The sequence below is a fragment of the Nicotiana tabacum genome, chromosome 8, assembly GCF_000715075.1.
Source record: "Nicotiana tabacum cultivar K326 chromosome 8, ASM71507v2, whole genome shotgun sequence".
NCBI lineage: Eukaryota > Viridiplantae > Streptophyta > Magnoliopsida > Solanales > Solanaceae > Nicotiana > Nicotiana tabacum.
Window position 1 is genome coordinate 13,232,419 of NC_134087.1, and position 9,548 is coordinate 13,241,966.

Here is a 9,548-nt window from a genome sequence, read left to right on the forward strand (position 1 = left end):
CTGTTTTGACCCGGGCTCGACCTTCGTGAGGTTGAGATTGCAGTCTCCGTGTTCTTTATCTTAAAACATGATTTACCAGTTATATGAATCAGTTTATCAGAAAGGAAAGAACTTAATTAATAGAGTACGATTTTCGTGCTTGGACTACATTAAAGGACATATTACAAAGTAAAACTAAGTCTGAGATACAACCTATTTCATTGGGAATATTTTTCGCCTATCAGCATACATATGTAAACTATCATTCAACTAATCTATATTGATATACACTGGGCATACAGGCTACTTCTATTGTCAACACAGGAATGAAAATTATTATACAGTACATGATATCTAATGTAACAATCTATGTATGAAAGTCAACTTCAGGTCTTTTCTTTTTGTATTCATGCTCAATGTTCCAATTACATTTGACAGTGCATTGGTTGTGTACCTGGTATAGAGGACAAAGAAGAAAGGAATGATCAGCTGGGCAGTATGCAATAAACACAGCAACAGCAGATACACAGCAACAACACAGCAACAAACCAACAACCACAAGTGTTTTCCACAGTCCACAGACAACCAGCAACAATTTCCAGAACAAAGAAAACCAGCAGATGGTCAAGCACCAAACAAGTAATCCCAGAAAAGAGTAATGAAACAACAGAAGTAACAGAGTGTTCAATGCAGCAACACCAGCATTTCAACAATCACAAGCAGCTCAATTAATGCAAACAACAGAACTTGGCCAAGACAGCTTGACCAATATGAACTCTTATGTAGCTTTCAGACAGTGTTTGGTTATAGTGTTTACTGGAAATTTCCTTATGTTTTCAGTTTTCTTTAAACTCACAAGACCTCTCTCAAGACTAAAATTTCCAGCCCCTTTTAAGTTCTGAAATGGCCTATTTATAAGCCAAACAACCAGTGCAGTCAAGCTGCCTGGATTCTGCCAATTTGCAGACTGCCCATACCCTTTAAACCCATGCCTAAACATCTTTTGATGCCAGCCATTTGTTCCCCACGCCTGGCTTATTCTTTAATCAAGAGTTATGGGCTCATTTTAGTATTTATTTTAAACCCCATACTCTTGTGTCTTATTCCCCATTGGTATTAGTTTAATCCCAAATTAGTACCCTACTTGTCAGCTCATTTAAACTAAGTTTTTCTGTCCTTTTCAAACCCCAGACTACCCCTGTTAGCACTTGATTATTACTGTCCTGCCTCACTGCAGCATCGGAGGCCTCTTGAACTTCTGGAAGTCCAAATTCAAGACTGCCCTAGCCTGATTCTTTTCATTGTTTACAATGCAGTTATAGGCTAAACTTAGGCAATGTCGAGCATCCAATTATCAATCAACAGGTTCGTTCACTTTGTACGAATTAGAACATTTGGACATTCAGTCGTAGGAAGTCAATCGACGACATTTATCAAGTCGACTATACTAATTATAAAAGGTAACAATCAGTCGTTCATATAAACAAATACATACAGGGACCTAAAAGGCTTCGGACAACTTTGGTCAATCAGTGGGAACCTATATAGATTATTTATGCGACGACTATCCTAATCGGACATATTTATCATAGGATACATTCAGAACACAAACAGAAAACAATTGACCAAATAAAAAGGTCTTTGACAGAGATGGAAGAAATCAGGAAAAATAACAGATAATAACAAACAATCACAACAAATCATGCTGACAACTCAATCAAAACTAAAACAAAGAAAAGAGAACACTTACTGGAAAAGTTTAAACCGAAATGACCCAAGTCCGACTTAGCTTTGACCATTTGAGGCCGAACAAACTTTAATCAGGGTGTTCTCACATGAGAACACCTTGATTAAGGTCTATTAGACCTCGAACCCCTGTTAAGGCCGGCCGGATTCCAAGGCTATCCGTGTTTTAGGTTTTGGATTTTCAGATGTCATTTTTTAGGAGTTGTGGGTAGATTCGGACCAAACCAAGTCTGGTTTGGTCATGAGGGAGGTCAGGGGAGTGTCTGGTATGAAGATGGTGGGGTTTGGCATAGATCGAGTTTTGTCTCGAATCTTCAAATCCAGATTCGAGACGATGGGAGGTGATTCGAGGTACATGGTTAGTGAATTCGTGTTCAGGGTGGTTGGATGTTTCAGGGGTGTGAAGGGGGTGGTCACTGGCGTTCGTGCCGCCGGGTTCTGGTGAATGGGAAATTAGGGCGGCTGCTAGGGTTTCGGGGGGGGGGGGGGGTGTCAAGGCTTGGTGAAGAAGATGAGGAAAGGTGGGGTTCGGATAGGGGGCGTGGGGTGAAGGGTCAAGTTTATATACGTAAAGAGTAATTAGATCCTGGCCGTTGGATGCATCGAGATTGATGGCCAGGATCTTTTACTTAGAACGGAACGACACCGTTTGGCCTCGGTTGGGGGTTGGTTCGGACTGGTTCTTGGGTCGGGTTTGGAAACGGGTTACTGACAGGGAGCCTGGGCCGTTGGATTGGATTGGTTGGAACGGCTGAGATGAGCCGTCCTTGAAACGACGTAGTCTTGGTATTGGACGACGTCGTTTCGATGACCTGCGGATGGGTCTTGGGTTGGCTGACTTGGACTGGTTTTGGGCCTTCAAAATTTTGAAATATCATAGGCCCAATCCGATTTCTTGCACTTTTTTTTATTTTGTTTTCTAATTTTTGAAATACAACTAAATTAAAAATGAATTTGAAATACCCATTAATTAATACTTAACACAATTATTCACACACACATATATATAAAACTTTTTAAATGGTTAAATTACAACCTAGAAATGCATACATATTTTTTGTATTTTGTTTGATAATGATTAAATGCAAAATGGACAGACCCACAAATGACTAACAGCACATGTCACGGAAAACTCAAAAAATTGTACAGCGAAATCATTTGTCACTATTTTTTATTTTCTTTTGGAGCGATTGTCCGTGAAGCAAAAATCACGTGCTTACAGCTGCCCCTCTTTGCACGAAGACACGAAGGGTTTTCGCGCAAAGATAAAGCGGGCGATTTTTGCTCGTCCGAGTACTCCGTGTGAAGCGTTTTTGAAAAAGATTTGACCGAACCTTTGCTTCAAAGGTTTCCTACATATCTTGGGCTGAACAGGAATCAGGTCAATGTAGTTCGGGAAATTTTGGTAGCTGGGACTACCGTGTGATTGTAGTGCTCGCTGCTGTTGTGCGCTGTTGCATGCTGCTGTAGGATGCTACCGCTCAACCGATCTCCCTGTTACATTGTTTTGAAAGGAAAAACAAGAAGCTAAGCTAGACTATGGATCATGAGGTCTCATCTATCTTCAACTTGTTCTTGTTGCCTTGCTTTCTTGTCGGCTAACGCTTTCCTCTGATGCCTTTATTTTGTGAACTTGGGGGATGATACTGGTCCTTCGCCTTTTCTGAATGCCAGTTTTCATCCCTTCGCTTGCTCTGCTGGGAACATGGCTCTCTTCTTTAAGCCTTTCAATGGTTTCTTCGGTGGTATGGCTTTCTTCATCAAAATTGTTATGTTGGGCATGCTATAACGTTCCCAAACTGCCTCTTTTGAGACGCGTTCCTTCTTCCTTTTGAATCGCGCGCTTGCCTTTGCAGCCTTATGCTTCTTGGTGCTAGGGATTTTATTGTTTCCTGCTTGGGGGTCTCTGTTGTAACCTTCCGCCTTCAGGTGGGGTTACTGATTCCAAAATCTAAAGCTGAAAAGTATTCCCGAATTTTACTGGTGGGCGACCTAGAACTTAAATATATTCCCGCATTATGCTGGTGGGCGACCTAGAACTTAAAAGTATTCCCGCATTTTACTAGTGGGCGACCTAGAACTTAAATGTATTCCCGCATTTTACTGGTGGGCGACCTAGAACTTAAATGTATTCCCGCATTATACTGGTGGGCGACCTAGAACTTAAATGTATTCCCGCATTATACTGGTGGGCGACCTAGAACTTAAATGTATTCCCGCATTATACTGGTGGGCGACCTAGAACTTAAATGTATTCCTGCATTATACTGGTGGGCGACCTAGAACTTAAATGTATTCCCGCATTATACTGGTGGGCGACCTAGAACTTAAATGTATTCCCGCATTATACTGGTGGGCGACCTAGAACTTAAATGTATTCCCGCATTATACTGGTGGGCGACCTAGAACTTGAATGTATTCCCGCATTATACTGGTGGGCGACCTAGAACTTAAATGTATTCCCGCATTATACTGGTGGGCGACCTAGAACTTAAATGTATTCCCGCATTATACTGGTGGGCGACCTAGAACTTAAATGTATTCCCGCATTATACTGGTGGGCGACCTAGAACTTAAATGTATTCCCGCATTATACTGGTGGGCGACCTAGAACTTAAATGTATTCCCGCATTATACTGGTGGGCGACCTAGAACTTAAATGTATTCCCGCATTATACTGGTGGGCGACCTAGAACTTAAATGTATTCCCGCATTATACTGGTGGACGACCTAGAACTTAAATGTATTCCCGCATTATACTGGTGGGCGACCTAGAACTTAAATGTATTCCCGCATTATACTGGTGGGCGACCTAGAACTTAAATGTATTCCCGGCATTATACTGGTGGGCGACCTAGAACTTAAATGTATTCCCGCATTATACTGGTGGGCGACCTAGAACTTAAATATATTCCCGCATTATACTGGTGGGCGACCTAGAACTTAAATGTATTCCCGCATTATACTGGTGGGCGACCTAGAACTTAAATGTATTCCCGCATTATACTGGTGGGCGACCTAGAACTTGAATGTATTCCCGCATTATACTGGTGGGCGACCTAGAACTTGAATGTATTCCCGCATTATACTGGTGGGCGACCTAGAACTTGAATGTATTCCCGCATTATACTGGTGGGCGACCTAGAACTTGAATGTATTCCCGCATTATACTGGTGGGCGACCTAGAACTTGAATGTATTCCCGCATTATACTGGTGGGCGACCTAGAACTTAAATGTATTCCCGCATTATACTGGTGGGCGACCTAGAACTTAAATGTATTCCCGCATTATACTGGTGGGCGACCTAGAACTTAAATGTATTCCCGCATTATATTGGTGGGCGACCTAGAACTTAAATGTATTCCCGCATTATACTGGTGGGTGACCTAGAACTTAAATGTATTCCCGCATTATACTGGTGGGCGACCTAGAACTTAAATGTATTCCCGCATTATACTGGTGGGCGACCTAGAACTTAAATGTATTCCCAATTGTTTCCCCGCTCTTCCGAGAAAATTTTTGACAATCGGCAGAAAATTTTCTGCCCCGGGTTTTGGTGATTTCCCTGGCGTTGCATCTCGCTGCCATCATCAATACTTTGTTTTCCTGCAGCAGACAAAAGGATTTAATTAGTTTTAATCGTGGTGGTAGAGGGTGCCTTTCCGGCGGATGATTTTTCCTCTCTTCCCCTTTTCTTGCTCTATGTCCCCATAATTGGTTAGTGGACAAAATTGCCTACTGGGGGTCTCTAGCCTGCTGGGGCTGGTTTTCAATTTGTTCCCTTTTCTGCTTTCTCTTTAAGCACATGCTGTGGGAGTCTGCTTTTAACTCCCGAAACCACTCCCTTTAGGATCTTACTTCCTCCAAAACTGCCAGGCACGATCACTGCATTGCCTGGGACCGGCCTTTAAGACTGTTTGTATTATCCTGCATTGGATGAATTCCCCTCCGGTTTCTGGTAGTAAGCTTTGAAAAATCCTTTCAAGACAAATTTTAGGAAAATAAATAAAAGATAGAAAGGGAGAAAATCTTTCTGAACCAATATTTGGTGGGAGAAGAAACTCAGAAGAACTTATCTGGAGGACATGACTGGTTCCCGTGATCATGACGTGCACCATAGATTCCCGACCCAGTCTATTTGTATCAATCGATTTGCCCGATGGTCTGACTTGCTGGGGATGATAAATGAGTGTCCATTTCGTTGCGAATGTGGTAGCTTTTGTTGATCTGTCTTGTCGCCTCATAGTGCCCTTCGAGGGGTTTTCACTAATGAGACTCTCTCTTTTCTCTCATCTCCCGGCGCCTTATGGTGCCTGTGAAGGTTTTCACCAATAAGACTCTCTCATTTCATATCCCTCATCTTACATCGCCTCTCGGTGCCTGTGAAGGTTTTCACCGATAAGACTCTCTCATTTTATTTCTTTCGAGGAATCGGGGTGTTGTAGATACGACCCTCTCTTCTGGAGATTCCTTTGACCATCAATTCATTCCCAGTCTTATGATCCTCTTCTTTGCTGGGGATCGGTGTATTATTCTCGGCCTTATTTGCCTGACTTGGCATCTCTTGGACATTGATCGGGAGGTCTTTTGGACGTTGATGTTGGTTTTGGTGTGAGGTTAAAGAAAGGCTATAAAAATGAAAATAATTTGATGGGTGATGTGCTACAACTTTTGGAATCCAACCTTTGTTGGAACTTAAAACATAACCTCTGCCCCAGTTTTCTTGCTTGGGGAATTTATTTTTTTATACTTATGTTGACCTATATGCGTTACGCACACTGCGCCTATTATGCATACTATATACATTATGCATCCTATATTCACTATGATGCACACTATGACCGAGCCGGGAGGCGCCTACGTATCCTCTTCGAGGAATCAGGTCAAACGCAGTTTCCACGGTTTTGTATTTCTTATGATTTTATCTTCCTTTTTTCTTTTTCCTTCTTTTCATTTTTCTTTTTCTTTTCTTTTCTCTTTTTTTTCTTCATGTCTTTTCCATTAGTGATTCCAAAAGAGGGGTATGAAAGAATAACTTATGGCTCAAAGGGGGAAGCAAGGGTTAAGAAATGTTTGGATAGAAGAAAGAATTGCCTCCGTCATCTCATTATCCAGTAAATGCCAAATACAAACAAATAAACCAAAAATTGCCATAATTAAAGAAATTACGCATAATATCTCTTGACTGCATCTGAATTGATAGCCATGTCGACACATCTACCTTCGACATCTGTCAAACACAAAGCACCGTTGGACAATACTCTGGTCACGATATAAGGCCCTTGCCAATTTGGGGCGAATTTGCCTTTTGCCTCGACCTGATGTGGGAGGATCTTCTTCAATACCTGCTGCCCTACTTCAAACTTCCTGGGGCGCACCTTCTTATTATATGTTCTCGCCATTCTCTTTTGGTATAGTTGACCATGGCACACTGCTGCCAATCTTTTCTCATCTATCAAGCTCAATTGTTCCAATCGAGCTTTGACCCATTCATCATCATTAATCCTGGCTTCAGCGACAATCCGGAGGGACGAAATTTCGACCTCTGCTGGTATTACGGCCTCAGTTCCGTACACCAATAAATAAGGCGTTGTGCCTATGGAAGTTCGGACGGTAGTGCGGTAACCCAACAAAGCAAAGGGTAATCTCTCGTGCCATTGTCTGGACCCTTCCACCATCTTTCGCAGTATCTTCTTGATATTCTTATTGGCTGCTTCGACCGCTCCATTCGCCTTGGGACGATATGGGGTGGAATTGCGGTGTGTAATCTTGAATTGTTGGCATACCTCTCTCATCAGGCTGCTATTAAGATTCGCACCATTATCCGTGATGATCACTTTTGGGATCCCAAATCTGCAGATGATATGGGAATGCACAAAATCCACCACTGCCTTTTTAGTTACTGACTTGAAGGTTTTAGCCTCAACCCATTTGGTGAAGTAATCAATGGTCACTAGAATGAATCTATGGCCGTTGGATGCTGCTGGTTCGATAGGTCCAATGACATCCATGCCCCATGCTACAAACGGCCAGGGTGCTGACATCGTATGTAACTCTGTTGGCGGAGAATGAATCAGATCTCCATGTATCTGGCACTGATGGCATTTTCTTACGAAAGCGATACAGTCGTGTTCCATGGTGAGCCAATAACACCCTGTTCGAAGGATCTTTCTTGCCAATACATATCCGCTCATGTGTGGCCCACAAACTCCAGCATGTACCTCTGCCATAACCGTCGTTGCTTGACTGGCATCTATGCATCTCAACAATCCCAAATCCGGGGTTCTTTTGTACAATACTCCTCCGCTGAGGAAGAAACCATTCGACAAACGCCGAAGGGCTCTTTTTTGGTCTCCAGTGGCATGTTCTGGATATATCCCCATTCTGAGGTATTCCTTGATATCATGAAACCAGGGTTCGCCATCGGCTTCTTCTTCTATGGCATTGCAGTAGGCGTGCTGATCACGGACCTGGATGTGCAGAGGATCAACATACATTTTGTCAGGGTGGTGCAGCATTGATGCTAAGGTGGCCAAGGCATCCGCAACCTCATTGTGAACTCTCGTGATGTGTTTGAACTTCACCGATCGAAATTGCTTGCTCAGATCATGCAAACATTGTCGGTATGGTATGAGTTTTAGATCTCGTGTTTCCCATTCACCCTGAATTTGATGTACCAAGAGGTCCGAGTCTCCCAAGACCAAGACGTCTTGGACATCCATGTCAGCAGCCAAGCGCAGACCCAGAATGCAAGCCTCATATTCGGCCATATTGTTGGTGCAATAGAAGCGTAGTTGAGCCGTAACAGGATAATGCCGTCCTGTTTCAGAAATGAGTACTGCTCCTATTCCAACCCCTTTCGCGTTTGCAGCTCCATCGAAGAAAAGCTTCCAACCCGGTTCCTCAGGTAATTCCAACTCATTTGTATGCATTACCTCTTCGTCAGGAAAATACGTTCTTAAGGGCTCGTATTTTTCATCAACGGGATTCTCTGCCAAATGGTCTGCCAGCGCCTGGGCTTTCATGGCCGTCCTCGTTACATAGACGATATCAAATTCTGTGAGCAGAATTTGCCATTTTGCCAACCTTCCCGTGGGCATAGGTTTCTGAAAGATATACTTCAATGGGTCCAAACGGGATATGAGATAAGTAGTATATGAAGACAGGTAGTGCTTCAACTTCTGAGCTACCCAAGTTAGGGCGCAACATGTTTTCTCGAGTTGAGTGTACTTGACCTCATGTACTGTGAATTTCTTGCTAAGATAGTAGATGGCCTGCTCCTTCCTTCCTGTGTCGTCATGTTGCCCCAGCACACAACCAAATGAATTTTCCAGGACCGTCAGATAAAGAATTAAGGGCTTCCCTGGCTTAGGCGGGACCAATACAGGTGGATTAGACAGATACCCTTTGATTTGGTCGAAGGCCTCCTGACACTCTACCGTCCAATCTACCGCAACATCCTTTCTCAGCAGCCAAAATATGGGCTCACAAGTTGCGGTGAGTTGAGCGATGAACATGCTGATGTAATTAAGTCTACCCAGCAAACTCATCACCTCTGTTTTGTTCCTTGGCGGTGGCAAATCTCGGATGGATTCAATTTTGGATGGGTCTAGCTCAATCCCTCGTCGACTGACGATGAACCCTAACAGCTTTCCTGATGGAACCCCGAATGCGCATTTGGCCGGGTTAAGCTTGATATCATACCTTCGGAGTCTTTGGAAAAATCTCCTTAGGTCTGCTACATGGTCCTCCTGACGCCAAGATTTGATGATCACATCATCGACGTACACCTCGATTTCTTTGTGTATCATGTTATGAAACA